The sequence below is a fragment of the Notamacropus eugenii genome, chromosome 6 (genome assembly GCF_028372415.1).
Source record: "Notamacropus eugenii isolate mMacEug1 chromosome 6, mMacEug1.pri_v2, whole genome shotgun sequence".
Lineage (NCBI taxonomy): Eukaryota > Metazoa > Chordata > Mammalia > Diprotodontia > Macropodidae > Notamacropus > Notamacropus eugenii.
This window is the reverse complement of record NC_092877.1, coordinates 233,145,993-233,160,306: the sequence shown is the minus strand read 5'-3', so window position 1 is coordinate 233,160,306 and position 14,314 is coordinate 233,145,993.

Sequence of the window (14,314 nt, the reverse complement as noted above, 5' to 3'; positions counted from 1 at the left end):
TAATACTTCAGGAGAAAAAATGGTCTTTCAATGAAATAGAGGATTTTCAAATTTTCTTGATGAAAAGACCAGAGCTGAAAAGAAAATTTGACTTTCTAACACAAGAATGAAGAGAACCATGAAAAGGTGAACAGCAAAGAGAAGTCATAAGGGACTTACTAAAGTTGAACTGTTTACATTCCTACATGGAAAGACAATATTTGTAACTCTTGAAACATTTCAGTATCTGGGTACTGGGTGGGAGTACACACACACACATGCACACACGCACACATACATAGAGACAGAGTGAACAGAGTGAATTGAAGAGGATGGGATCATATCTTAAAAAAAAAAATGAAATCAAGCAGTGAGAGAGAAATATTGGGAGGAGAAAGGGAGAAATTGAATGGGGCAAATTATCTCTCATAAAAGAGGCAAGCAAAAGACTTATTAGTGGAGGGATAAAGAGGGGAGGCGAGAGAAAAACATGAGGTCTACTCTCATCACATTCCACTAAAGGAAAGAATATAATGCACACTCATTTTGATAGGAAAACCTATCTCACAATACAGGAGAGTGGGGGACAAGGGCACAAGCAGGGTGGGGGGGAAGATAGAGGGGAGGGCATGGGGAGGAGAATGCAATCCGAGGTCGACACTCATGGGGAGGGAAAGGATCATAAGAGAATAGAAGTAATGGGGGACAGGATAGGATGGAGGGAAATATAGTTAGTCCTATACAACACAACTAGTATGGAAATCATTTGCAAAACTACACAGATTTGGCCTATATTGAATTGCTTGTCTTCCAAAGGGAAGGGGTGGAGAGGGAGGGAGGTAAAGAAGTTGGAACTCAAAGTATTAGGATCAACTGTAATGTTCTTACCACTAGGAAATAAGAAATACAGGTTAAGGGGTCAAGAAAGCTATCTGGCCCTACAGGACAAAAGAGAAGACCGAGACAAGGGCAGAGAGGGAGGATAGAAGAGAGAGCAGATTGGTCACAGGGGCAATTAGAATGCTTGGGGTTGGGGGGGGGGAGGGGATAAAAGGGGAGAAAATTTGTAACCCAAAATTTTGTGAAAATAAATGTTAAAAGTTAAATAAAAAAAAAAATCAGATGGAAAGATGTGATGAGCCTTAGCATACTGTGACAAAGCATGTGTTAATGCCTCTTCTTTAATAGTATTTCCATGGATAAAATCCTAACAGTTTTCTGATGCTAAGCTGTTTGACAGTGCCAAGGACTTTGGTGGCAAGAACTTTCTTTTATGAATCTTCAGTTGCTCTGGCTACTGAATTGCACCTACAGTAACAATTATAAGGCTGCATCTCCACAGGAATTGCTCCCCAAGATGCTGGAAGCATATTATCCCCAAGACTATAGGGGTACAAGGTCTTGGGCTGTCACCTTCAGGGTCTGAAGGGAGGTGGTGGTAGTGGTTTGACTCGTCTGGCATATGCTGCTTCTGTCTATCTCTCAGAGTGCCTTATTGCTTCAGCTTCAAATCAACTAAACCAAGCTGGTTTGCCCAGGATGTTAAATCATCACCATTCACCTTGACTTTTGTCTTATTACTAGACTTCAATGACTTTGGAGGAGAGAATGAGGCTGATGACTTTTCAAAGCTCTGCCTCACTTAAATCTAATTCATGGCAACTCAAGACATCGCCCTCGTGATGAGAACGAAGGACAGACAACAACAATAGGTTGGCTTGCCTGTCCTATATGTGGCAGTTGGTTGGTAATTGAAAACATGACTGGTCCCTTCTCCACAGACATTACTTCTTTGGATGATGACTGTGAAGACGAGACTAGAATCAGGACCAGCGATCTTGGAGATACGGCCACTTTCAATGCTTCTGTGTCTGTCTGCCTCTCAGTGGCAGTCACTCAGCAGTTATTGCTGGTAGTGATGAAGAAGGTGATTGTCCTGTCCACAATATTTTCTCCCTTCAGTGCTGGCTGTGGGGTTTGGACAGGAAGCAGGTCTGGTGGTTTGGAGAGTACTGCTATCCCCAAGGCTCTTGGGCTGGGGGTCTTGAGCTGTCCCTATCAGGCTCGGGGTGGGGGGGGCGGAGATAGAGACCAAGATGGTGGTGACCTGACTTGTGTGTCATATGCTGCCTTACTTCTCTCTTTTCTGATACCTTCCATTGATCTTCATAACAATCTTATGAAGTAGGGACTGTTATTATCCTAATTTACAGATGAGAAAACTGAGTCTTGAGAAGACTTGCCCAGGGGCACACGGTTATGAAATGTCACGAAGGATTCAAACTCAAGTCTTCAAGACTCCAAGTCCAAGTGTTCTATCCACTACTCCACCAAGCTATTCTCACTTAGAGTTGTTCAAGCACAGGTTGGATAGCTACTTACGAAGGTTGGAATCGGGGTTGTACCTGATCCAGTTCTAACTGAGAGTCTATTGTTAAATTTTCAGTGTGAGCATTTCTACCTCAGAAATTGGCAAATGTTACAAATCAGGGCTTGTGTTCTTTTTTTATTATTGATTGTCCAGATTGGAGAAAATGTTAGTAATGCATATTAAACTTAAAAGTGTACATACACACTTTTTTTTTGGTAGAGGGGAGTAGAGCTTGTTAAATATTGTACCAGTACACCCATGAATTGCTCTATCAACACTGATCGAATTTAGCAGGAGTACAATAGAAGGCTCAGGGAATGAAATCATTAAATCAGATACCTGGTGACTAGGATGACCGCTGGCATGGATGTAGTGCTTAAAGTTTGGCAAAAATGTTATATCCACTTTTTCATTTGAGTCTCGAAACAATCTTGGCCATAATCCTTTACAAGTCTAAAATTTTGTATTTATTACTTTATTTAAAATCCAAGACATGATAGCCTTTCTTTTTATTTGGTATATAGCTGAAGCATAAACATGAAATCTTAACACTCAACTGGGTTTGTTTTACTGGAATTTGCCCAGTGGTAGGACAGAGTCAAGAAAATTGCCTATGTCTGGAACTTAATAAGAAAAAAATAGCGAGGCATTTAAAAAAAAGAATCCCTACCTCAATTTTTGACACTTTTGGAACACAGATTGATTTTGGAACACATAGTTGAAATGAAGGTGAGGAAAGGTAGATGGTCACCTAGGATACAACATGCATTAGGAAGTCAAATGAGGGATTTTTTTGACATTACTGTTTGTAAGGTCTGGAATTCCCCTGAAAGAAAACCCTGTACCTCCCCCAAAACTGTAGAGTGCTCTTTTTAATAACAGAGAAAAGGCCATGGAGTTCTAGACTGATCCTAGGGAGTGGTTTAATCAATCATTTTGAATACTTACAAACAGGGGTGATCTTTAACCTGGGGCTGGAGCCAGACAGTTTTGTGGATTCCTGTTAAAGAACCTCCAAAATCCTGTGGTAATTATATAAAACAAACAAAAGCAAGAGGAGCTAGAGAGTGCATCACTGCTGATTGGTGGATATTTTTGGTTTTCTGCTTAGTAATGAACTTGGGCATCAATCTTGTCCTAGTCACATGTAGGTCACAACATTCTCGTTTTGGCTTTCATAGGTCATAATATCTAAAGTTTTGACTCTATCTAAAATGTAATTTAGTATCTAAGTTATGTTGTAAACAGGTCACTATGTTCACGCTTCTACCTTTTAAAGAGTTTAAGTTTTTGTGGCTTTTCACTTATTACTGTATTTTAGAGCTTTTTCCCAATATGAACCCTACACTTTTTATAAATGCACATATTTTTAATGCCAGAATATTCATGTGGGCTAGATAGTAGTATAAAAAGGTGGGTGATGGCTGGACTTAAAAAGGAATCATTAATAGTTTCATGTCAATATGGAAGGAGGACTCCAGAAGAGTGCCTTAGGTAACATATACATGGCCTTCTGCTATTTAACATTTTTATCAGTGTCTTCCATAAAGCCATAGATATATAACCACAGGTTAACATTGCTAGCTACTAAATTGATCCTATTCGCCTAAAATGACTGGGCCCTTGAAGTCCTTTTCAGTTTTATGTCACTGAAGAGGGGCAAAGAAGTTGGGAATATTCAAAGCCCTCTATAATTCTCAGACAGTGGACAAGCTATTCTCTAGCTCTACAATGCTCTGGGTGGCTAAGGAATATTGTTAGTGTGGATTTACCCAATTAGAATTAACCCTGAGCCTCTACTTCCTGAATTCTGTGATACTTCAATAAGCCCAGACACACTGGTTTGGGCATGATGGAACCAATCTTCCATGTGACCAGAAAGGCTTAATTGCATACAGTGTTTCACTCTTTCTGTATAGAATAAATAAAAGAAATAAATAATAAAAATGATTTATTGACAGCTGTGTACTTGTAGCTTCTCCCAGATCCCCAAACAGTATGATCTCTAAAGCCAGAAATTCCAGGAAATACACAATTCATTTTGTTTAGCAATCCCCTCAATCAATAAATCAATCAACAAGCATTTATAAATACCCATTGTGTGCTAGATACTGCGTTAGACTTGGGGAATACAAAGAAAAAAATTAAACTGTTCCTGCCCTCAAGGAGCTTATATTTTATCAAGAGAGAGAGGGTGTATATCTATGTCCATGTATATAAACTTTGTATGTAATATAATGTATGTAAAAATGTATGTAAACTGGAGGAGGGCACTACCAGTTGGGGCAATCAGAAAGAAAATAACAGTTGTGCTGAGTTTTGAAGGATATGTGGTATTGCAAGAGGCAGAAAGGAGGAGGGAGTGCATTCCAGGTATAGAAAAGGCATAGAGAAGATCGATGGATGGAGTGTCATGTATAAAGGAAAGCAAAAAGAACAGTTTGGCTGAACTGTAAGGTGCAGGAAGAGAAAAAATATATCACAAGGTTGAAAAGGTAAGTGGGGGCTAGGTTATGAAAGGCTCTGAAAGGCAAAAGTTCAAAAGTGTTTGAACTTGATCCTAAAGGCAATGGAAAGCTATTAAGAGTTTATTGAATTGAGCAAAAGAGATAGAGTACCTATGCTTAAAGAAAATCATTTTAGAAATTGAATGGGGATAGATTGGAACAGAGAGAAACTTGAAGCAGAGAGAACAATCAGGAATCTTTTGAAATAGTATGTGAAATGCATATAACAGTACATGAAATCTTCCACAGCCATAGCTTGCCACCTCTGTAATGAATGAAGCAGGTACTTCTCAACTCTCCCTAGGGTCAAGCATCATCATTATAACAATACAATATTCAGTTTTAAAGTTTTGTTCTTTCCATTTACATGATCAAAACCCTGCATAATGTTTACCTGGTTCTGCTTACTTGGTTGTATATCAGTCTTACAAATCTTTCCCATGTTTCTCTGAATTCTTGATATATGTCATTTCTTCTGGTACAGTAATATTATATTACTTTCCATGATCACAACTAGTTTAGACACTCCTCAAAGGGCACCTACTTCGTTTCCCGCTTGGTTTGCTACCACAGAAAGTACTGCAATAAACCTTTTTATATAAATAGGGCCCCTCTTCTTGTCTTCACCTCCTTGGCATATATGCCCAATAGTAGAATCTCTGGATCAGAGAGCATAGACATTTTGGTCACGCTTATTTTTAGTCTAAATCTGAATCGCTTTCTAAAATTTTTGTATCTATTCACAGATCTCCTAACAATGTATGAATGTGTCTGTCACCCTAAAGCTGCTCAAACGTGGTCTATTTCCATCTTTTCTAATAATCTTTGCCAACATGCTGATTATAAGGTAAAAAACCTCAAACTTATCTTCATTTGCACTTCTCTTATTAGTAATTTAGAAACATTTTGGCTATGGTTGTTAATACTTTGCAATTTATCTCTTCCAACTATCCATATTATTTGACCCCTCTGGAAGATTTCCATAGCAAACTTTTAGCTGTCAAGGATGGTAGAACCACCACATATGGATTCTAATATTCTAAAGGATAAATACCCTAAGAAGTGAAAATGGTGACGGAAGACAAAGATGAGACCAGCTCGACTAGGATGAACATACATAGAAGAAATCTATATCAAGGGGTAATTGAGGGAATGATTCTGAAGACATCTGATGTAGAGAAAGGTACTGAATACATGGCAAAAAAAAAACTTGGATCTTATTTTTAAATGTAATTGAGACAATATTAGTAACACAGTAACTCATATGGTTACTTTCATATCTCTACAAAATTTTTATGTGAATGATCTATATACTTATCATAGGCATCCTTGATGAAGACATAGAAAGGATTAGGCAGGTTTTTATATCAGACTACATTTTGCAGATATAAAATTCATTGAAAGATTTAGAGGATACAAGATTTCACTGTGCTTAGTATTTGTTTAAAAAGAAAAATTAGAAGCAAAATTCCACTTTACGGATTCTCCTTCAACAATATTGCTCCCATGAATATGCTAAAATCATACTAGATTCCTTGAAAGATAAAACAATGGAAATAACTTTGGCAATCTCAGAATATTGACATTAAGCAAAGCATGTAACAGAACTGTATATACACCAAAGGTGTTTACAATTATAACAGAGATTCCTTATAGAAAGTGAAGTTCTCCCAATACCCACACTTACCAGTGATATTGTATTGATTACATCACACCTGAAAACATTACAGTCTCCTAAGTGAGAAACATAATCATCCAAAAGTGGTCAGCCTAACAGTCCACACAGGAAAAACCAACTGAATGAATAATGCAGTCATCCAAACTAAAAAATTCAGTTAAGGGAACAAGTCACTGCATATCATTCATCAGTATACATATCTTGGATAAACACTGCAAATACACAATGAGCTAAGTTCATAATTCAATAGGAGGAGGAAAGAGTGCAGGATTGATTTTGGGATATTATTCAATTATTTTAATTATGTCAAGCTTCTCTTTGTAACAAGTACTAATTTATTTTTAAAAAATCAAGAACCTTTTGGTATATGGCTGCTAGTCATGGAATAAAAGTTTCCCCCACACCCCCCCCCCCAAAAAAAAAAAAAATCGATGCTGACAATCACCTGAAAGCAATAGAGACTCAGGGGATATGACCTTGCCACACATTATAAGCAAGAATTGATAGGAGAAACAGCAAGGATTCCACTTGAGAAATGTATTACAAAAAACCACATATCAGTCATATTGTGAGAGCTAAGAAAAACCAATGGACAACCCACATGTTCCCTTGTCATCCAGACAATGTCCAGATATCTAGAAAAAGACAAGTGGAGTACATTCCCCCTCTTGGTAAATTTCTGTGAGGTCATTGACAAGAGTCACATTAATAATTAAGTCACTGATGCTTCATGATCTGCATCATTCAAGTAGTGCATATATTGATAGTAATCATAAATCTATCCAAGATTAAAGTACCATAGTAAGTCATATGGAAGAGAGACTATATATATTCTGTTTTGTTCTGGAATGCAAAACTGTGAACTTTGGATAGAAGTTGCTAATTTCAAGGAAAAACTTCCTAACAATTCGAGTCCTCCAAAAGAAGAACAGACTGTTTCAGAAGGGAGTCGGATGTTTATCATTTTCATTCTTCAAATGCAGTCTGGATAAGCATTGTTTTAGGGGTGTGGCCAGGGGTGTGCTGATAAGTGTTTATAATTGGCTCTCTGGGAGAAAAAAAGACTGAATGCATAACACACTTTTAACTTTACTCTGAATTATTAACATTTCTTAATTCTAGAAATCAAAAAATAATAAATCAAGCCCTGATTTGTAGCATTTACTGATTTCTGAGGTGTAGTGCTTACAATGAAAATTAAACAATTGGATCTCAAGGATCTAGCTGGCTTCAGCACATCTCTAGAAATAGCAGAGAGGATTTTTTTTTCTAGTACAAGTTATACTAGACTCTTCTGAAACCTCTTCCAAATTCTGTTAAAAAAAAAAAAAGTCCCAGCTGAAAAGATGCCCAACAATTGGGAAATAGCTGAAGAAGTTGTGGTATATGAATGTGATGAAACACTATTGTGCTATAAGAAATGATGATGAGGATGGTTTCAGAAAAACCTGCAAAGACTTGTATGAACTGATGTAAACTGAGCAGACCTGGGAGAATAATTTATACAGTGACAATCATTTTGTAAAGAAAATCATCTGAAACATTTGTAACTCTGATCAACACATTAATCACCATGAGTTCCAGGGACTCATGACAAAAAACCCTATACACCTCCAGCTAGAGATATCTCCAGATAGAGAACTGATGCACTTGAAATGCAGATTGAAGCATTTTTTCTCTTTCTTTTTCTTGCTTCCCCATTCTACCCTCACTCAAAGCATAGCTAATACAGATATTTGTTTTGCATTACTTTATATTTCTAATCAATTTCATATTTCTTGCCTTCTCAATGAGTGGGAAAAGAGATGGGAATAGAGAAGAAACTGAAAATGAAATAAAATTGAATTTTTTAAAAGTCCCAGCTATATTTTCTTCTGCAGTTGAAATTCTGCAGTTAAAAAGTTTTCTGAAATAACATGCATTAACTGGCTATGTGACTTTAGGTAAGCCACAATTTCTTTGAGTCTCAATGTCTTCATCTGCAAAGTGATTTCTGAGGTTGCTTCCAGCTCTAAATTTCTGTAATTCTGTCTAGAATCAGCCTGCACATACACAGTGGAGAGTTGATTAACTATATGGTAAACTGGTTTGAAGTTTGCAATCAAACTTAAGTCCAAGTTGCTTTAACCTCATTTTCTCCTTTAACAGAATTATGTTTGTTTGAACTATTAGGAAAATCACTCTATCTCTGCCTCTTTTTTTTTTTTTTTTTGCTTTAACCCTGTTTCCTTTTGTATATGTCACTGTGGCCTTATGATGCCATGTTTGTTTTCATCGTAGGTAACTTGATCTACATAGTCAGCTAGGGAGAGAAACAGGTGACTGAAATTATGATGTTTGTTACTGGAACAATAAGGATCAAATGACAACTATAGTTTGAGGTTTGGAGAATACTTATTAACTTCTCATTTCTCTGATAAAACTTGATATAGGACAAGTTAATTTAGTTGTAGATGTTATGAAAATAGTAAGCTTTTAGCACAGAAAATGTTCCCTTTCTCTTCTTGCCACTAATATAAAGAATATAGGGACAGATTTTGATACTCAGTTATTTTTCTAACTAAAAAAATTAATGACCTTGGAACTGAGGGGAGAAAGGTTTGATGTAAGAAAGATAACATGCATTATTCCTTGTAATCAGAGGAACAGTCTAGTGTTTCTTCTGCACCGAATAGGTTTTCTGTGATGAATTCAGATTTTTAGATCATGCATCCATGCTTCTTATAAGGTTTCCTCTTTAGAAATGTTTAGAAGTTGACCCCTTGAACACTTTCCAGGAAAATATTAGAAACTAAGTTTTACTTCCATTTTATGATTGCCTGATATGAATAGCATGAATCCTTGCAAAATCCAAGAGACTCAAACTGGAAAAAGCATGGTATATGATTGGGTGAACTGGTAGAGTTGGCAGAGCTGGCTTGTCTTTAAAGTAGAGTGTGGATGGAATTCAGTAATGAGCAACTTTACTTTAGTATTTTTTTCCTTTCTTTAACAAGCCAGAAAAAAGATCAGGAACTCCATCTGGTCACATTGACAGGAAGAAGAAAAAGAGGGAAGTAGATAAAAAGAAAAGAAAAGGAGATTCTTCAGAAAAGATCTTTTTTACAATTTTATAACTCGGAAACATCATGGTAAACTTGAAAGGGAGCCTTTTTTCCCATTTGTAATGTTCAGCATACAGAGAGGAAGGGAGAAAAGAAGCAAATCATGAAGTTCCTTGCAGGGGGAGACTGACTAGCCCAGGAATCTACCTTTTGGCTGTCAGAGAGGGAAGAATTGTAAACTTGGATACTTGGAGAAACAAGAAAATAGAAAATCAAGAAAAATGAACAGGTATTTGATTATCAAAGGTCTTGGGAAGGATAGTCTCATTGATGGGAAATGAAATTGGGGTAGTTGATTTTGGATAAGAGAATCACAGCATGCACATCTAGAGGTGAGGTCTCCTAGACTGGTTATTTAGACAGGAGCTGTCCTGATCCTGTGACATTTGGGAGACTTAAATTCTTTAAAAGACACATTTCTGTGGGAGTTTTTCTTTTGAGCAATGCCCACTATTCATTGCTCTAGGACAAGGACCATTTCCTTCCCTGTCAGCCAACTCTCACCAATTCCTATAAGAACCTTTTCCCTGATAAAGTGGTGTCAAGAATGCTCCATTTCAGACCTGAGAGGAGCATTCTAAATCCCTTTAATCGTCCTTCGCTGTTCCCATACATCCATTCCCATTTTAACCTGCCTGTCCCATCTTCACTCTTCACTCTCAAGGAAGGGAGGAGAGAAAGAAAGCAAGAAAGAAGGAAAGAAAGAAAAAAGGAAGGAAAAGAAGGAAGAAGGGGAAAAAGAAAGAAAGCAGGAAGGAAGGAAAGAAGGAAAGGAAGAAAAGAGGAAAGGAAGGAAGAATAGATGAAAGAAAGAGAAAGGAAGAAAAAAAGGAAGAGAGAGAAGGGGGAAGGAGGAAAGAAGGAAAAGAAAGAGGAGAGGAGAGGAAGAAGAGAGGGAATAAAGACTCTTAGAAAATTCTTCCCCAGCTCACTGGGAGATACTAAAGCCCACGTCTGCTCAGAATTTTATGTGGGTAGACCGGCAAATGTTATTGGGCAGGGGCTTTCCATGTTCTTCCTTAAGAGCAAGTGCGATACTTGCAGGAACCCAGCTGCAGCGATCTCTTTTCCCTCTTTCATAGGGAGAGCTATTTTCACTTTTGGAATTGTAAAGAACCTTCTGAAAGAAAGAATTCAGGTGTAAAGTGATCTGGCTCAGACCCCCAAACAATCCACTAAAAACGATCTCACGGACCGCTCTTTTTCCGCCTCCACTTAGCACATCCCCTCTTTCCTCCCCTCCACTTCCTAATGAGAGTCTCATTCCGAGGTAAATGATAATAAGAGGAACAAATACGTTGCTATTTAGAATGACGGTAGGCGAAAATCCTCGTCTGAAGTAAACCTTTCGGGAGAATTGCTTAGGTAGGGATCACAACATCCCTGAGTGTTGGGATCACTTCTGGGACTTACTCAGAGTTGAAGGATCTTCCCGAACTGGCAACTTTCCTCTTACCCCGGGGTGGACCTAATAACTCTACCTGACTCTACCTCCTACAAATAGAGCCCTTACCCCCGTATGTGGATAAATTGTACTGGATTTTGGGTGTTTTAACTTTCCCGCAGCTTTTTAATCCTATGGAACAGGCTGTCATCTCCGCCAAACAGCAGCCAGACACCAGCTCTGGCCTTTATCTCTTTATAGGCAGCGCCCAAAGCTGGTATAAGCAGATGTTGGCAAGCTTTCTACCCTCCTATCCGTACCTCCCACCCCCACGTCAGCCCCGACTCAAGGAATAGAAAACGATCAGACCCACACCAAGGTCTGGATTCCTACTGATTTTTATTTCCTTGCTTAATCATAATATGGGGGAGGCGTAGACGTCTGGGGGAAATGGTATGGGAGGGTATTGAAAGTGTGCCTTTACATTGTTTTTTTAACTACAGGGGAAGGGAAGAATTATAAAGGACAAGAGAAACCCAGAGAAATTATTAGCTAGCCCTGGGGGCTTCGGTTAAGTGGAAATGGACAAATTTTATCCTTTTTTGGCCTCCAGTTGAAAATCGAACTGGTTCCTTTACAGTTCTTCATATGTAGTGCAGGAGAAGGAGAGGTGGTTTTTGGTGAATAGGGCAAGATTTTGGACCAAATACATCAGAATGATTTTTTAAAGTGTTTGTTGTTGGTGGGCAACAGTAAGAAGGACAGTTGGAGTGCGCCCTCGCTGGCTACTCAAGCAGGATGAAAATGTCCTGTTATCTAGTAGAAGTCTAGGCTAGCCCTTTATAAATAAAATACAATGTAGACTTCTTTCTTTCATTTCTCAGTGGTTCTAAGAATAAAAAAGATGTTATTTGAGAGTGACAAAGAGTAATCTGGAAAGTACTTATGAGGGGAACTTGGGGAGGGGAGAATAAAAAGTGCCTGACTTCAATAATTGTAAGGGGAGGCTGAGCATGTCCTGGGGGCCCACTGTAGATAAATGCCTGGTTTTTTGTACAATCCTTTGAGTTTTCCAGTCCATGAGAGGTTTTCCTTCTCTGTCTGCCAGGAAGCAACACTGAGGCTTTCTCTACATTTCAGTTTCTTCTTCTACTGGTTGATAGCGATCTGTTCTGATCTTGACTCCCCAAATTAGGAAGTGAGCTGGGAAGAATCTGGAGTCTTCAATGAGTAGTAGTTTCTTCATACAAAGAAGCCAGGAAACCATTAAGGAAACAATGATTAGGTGTATTAAAGGGGAAGGGATAGGGTTGGGGGGGAAGCATCTCCCCTAGCCCACTTAGGTTGACAGGTTCTTGGTTTTCCCACCACTTCCCTCCCCTCCCCTCCAGTTACAGGGGTGATCCTAGCAAAAGCTCCTTGATTAGTCAGAATCTCTGGACCATCTCTGACCTGCAATCTTGTGAGGAAGACTTAGGATCAGATTAAAACATCTATTAAGCCACACAGAACTGAAAAAGGCCTATTCCTAAGAAACACTGAATTAGAGTCCCAAGAGTAGTTCTTAAAACTGTTTCACACTGGATTTTACCTGATTTTGAAGACATGACAGAGAAATACCCACAGTCTGTATTCTAATAGAGAAGGTTTCTTGACAGACTAGAAACTGGAAACATTTTGGAGGTTAGGAGTGTGTGTGTGTGTGTGTGTGTGTGTGTGTGTGTGTGTGTGTGGGTGTGTGTGTGTGTGGGTGTGTGTGTGGTGGGAGAGGGGGGTTTGACAGTGGGAAGTTGTGTTAATTACTTATCTAGATAATTCAGTCTCAAAAACAACTTCACTTCACAATTAATCCTGAGCAATAACCTCCCATTTGAGGCTTGATCAGCCAGACCAGGGGTCATATCAGTTGAATTCGTGAAAGAGTTCAATTTCAGTTAGAAAAAACTCGTGTTTCTATTGAGGCACAAACACCTTCAGAAAAGAAGGGGGTGGTGTTGCTGTTGTGTGTGTTGGGGAGGGGGAGTGTCCTGAATGGGGGAGGGGAGGAGATACTTAGACCCCTTTCCGATTTCATTCTCTTTTTTCATGGCAGCCAGTTAGTCACCCTCAGAGTTGTCAAATCTTCGTGTCCCTTATCTTCCCTCCACTTCTCCCACTCATGCCTACTGAATTGAAAGGGAGCCGAATAGGAGCTCTCAAAATTTTTGGAACCCAGGACAGATCCTGGAGTCCACTGGGACTTTAGGGAGATGGGTGGATGAAAGCATCCACTCAACCCCTCCAACTTTCAAAGCACGATTTTTGTATTCCTGTCTCTCACCCGGGCAGTTTCCCTCTTTCCAGGGCTTTTAAGAGGTTGAAGTGCAGTTTTATTTTGTCACTACCGAAAATTGGAATGATGTTCTATTGTTGCTTCTGATTTTCTTAAACATTAGCTTTTCACTGCTGAGGGGGGAGTTTCCTTCTTCCTTATCCATGCCCATCACACCTCTCCAATAGAAAAGGTTTGTCAATTTTTCAAATGAGATCAGAGGGGCAGAGTACCCTCCCCTTCCATGCATAACACATTAAGCCTCACCATTAATTGTGCTGAAGATGGTGAATGGATTTCCAGACTGACTGACTATATAGTAGAAACCCACCAGTTTCAACCTTCTAGTTCTTTTTACGAGGTTAGAAACAGTCCTACCTTCAGGAATCCTTGGGTTACTCTAAAGCCTTATAATTCAATGAATAAATGAGGGAGTCTGTTCTGAACTTGATTTCATGTTTGCACTTTGAAACTGAGTATTCAGGGGACAATTGGGAAAACTGTCAAATATCTGCTAAATTCTGCTTCTCCTCCGGGGGTCTTTAATAGGAGAAGAGGACATGGTTTGCCTGGGGGCAGAACTTTGAGGATGGGAGGCAAATTCAGCCATATTGAGACTTATCAGACAGAATGGCTTTCTTTTCCACCTTGGGTTATCACTTTATGTGGACTATTTAATGACAGAAATCAACCTGTCTTTTTTTTGAGAGTCACATTCCTGACCTCATGAAAAGATTGCACCAAAACCCAGTAGCCCATTTTATAAAAAGTCCTTTTGCTCTATATCAACCTAGACTGCACCTCAGTTTCGGGGACTTCAAGCTTTCTACAAATGGCTAATTACTTTATGCTCTATTTGAAGGAGGGGTGTGTGGTGGTTCATATGAAATGCTGAATTGAAATTGGCATTCCAGTAATATCTTTCGGTGAAAAGAGTTTGAAGGCGTTCTCCGTAATTTCCCTTAAGAAATCTGGTTTTA